Below are 1,783 nucleotides of genomic sequence, written 5' to 3'. Positions count from 1 at the left end.
AGGTGGTATCAACTTCTTGTAAAGGTCCAAACTCAAACTGGTCATACACACTCCTCGGTAGAACACTTACACTCGCACCATAATCAACAAGTGCCTTGGTAGTCTTGAATTCCCCAATTTGAATGGGGATGAGTGGTGCCCCCGTTTCAAATTCTTCAACCATGTCATTCTCCACGTTATCTTCAAGGTATCACTCGGTAACTTGTAGCTTTGACGGATTTCTTTTCAAACTCGCCACTTCTTCCTCGAGCTGACTCACATGTTTATCCCTCGAGGCATTCGCTTTTTCTTGGAGCTCTAATCTCTGATTCACACTTTTATTCTGAGCCTCCTGATCAACCTTCATTTGCTTTCCGAAAATCCATGACGTCCTTGAGTGACTCTTCTTTATTACCCCCAGAAGTTTCTTGGCCTTGTTGATGACTCTCTTGATAGCCTTTATTGTACCCCCAAAGTCTCTCTGATTATACCCGCTCTAACCATTACCTGCACTGTTCCCATACTGTCTCTGATTCGACTGATATCCTGTTTTCTGAGATCTGCCCTGAAAGTTTGGGTTCTGCTGAGTGTTCGGGTTTCCATAGCTAAAATTAGGGTGATTTCGGAGCCCCGGGAGATAGGTATTTGAGTTTAAATTTCCATTATTGTTGTACCTTTTCTCCCCTTGAACAAAATTAACCTCCTCTTCGTCCTTTTCTCCGTCATCCCTTGCGACTCCACAATTTGCCACAGCATGGCCTAGTTCACCACAACCTTCACAAACTGGATATGTCTTTCCCGATTTCCCTTTATCTTTCGTACCAACAACCATAACTGATCCAGCTTATTTTCCAACCTTTCCATCCGATCATCTGAACCCCCACTATCAACTGCTTTCACCACCGACCTCTTTATCATTCTTTTCGACTGTGATTGTCTCTTAGAGTTCATAGCATGTCTCTCGAGATGCCCCCAATCCACATTTTCATCATTCGTTAGAAAAGATCCGTTCATGGTGGATTGAAGGTCTCGCACATCGTCAGTTAACAACCCATCATGGAACGCTTTAATTAATTCCCACAAGGCTATTCCATGATGCGGACATATTCTCAACAACAACTTAAATCTCGTGAAAGTCTCATGAAACGATTTGCCCATTCGTTGTTTATAGTTTCTGATAGCAGTGCGGGCCTCTGAAGTTCTTTGTGGCGTATAATATTCATCTAGAAACTGCTGAGCCAAATCTTACCACATGTAAATGCTAGATGAAGGCAATGATAAAAACCACTGTTTTGCTGCATCCTTCAAACTATACTGGAACACCACCAATTTTACATCATCTGCATTAAACCCTTGGCTTGAGATGGTCGCACATATCGAATTAAACTCACTCAGATGCAGATATGGCTCCTCTGTAGCTTTTCCGTAAAACACAGGCATCCCAGTCAAACTGCTCTGCCTCACTGAAAAAGTTCTCCCCTCTCTGACCGGAATAATAATGGCCAATGGGTTCGTGGCCACTTGTGGGATGAAATGGCTTTAAACCCCACGAATGGGTGGTGGAACAAATGCTCTTGGAACCCCATCATCAAACTCATACTCAGGAACCTGAGGTTCTTGCACAATTGGTCTTCTACGTGGTCTGCGGTTTCTTGGTTGTCGTCCTGGTTCAGGTGTTTGGTTACGTGGTGGTTGTTGTGGTTGTTCTCTCTGATAATACCGACCCCTAGGTACGTCCTCAAATTCCTCATCATCCTCAAATTCCTCAAAATCATCAAATCCCCTTCTCCTATTGTTCTCTCTC

The sequence above is a fragment of the Bidens hawaiensis genome, unplaced genomic scaffold (assembly GCF_021521415.1).
Source record: "Bidens hawaiensis isolate Kalapana, Puna unplaced genomic scaffold, B.hawaiensis_p1.1 tig00029953_1, whole genome shotgun sequence".
Classification (NCBI taxonomy): domain Eukaryota; kingdom Viridiplantae; phylum Streptophyta; class Magnoliopsida; order Asterales; family Asteraceae; genus Bidens; species Bidens hawaiensis.
The sequence above is the reverse complement of the archived record's forward strand: the minus strand, read 5'-3'. Positions refer to the sequence as shown.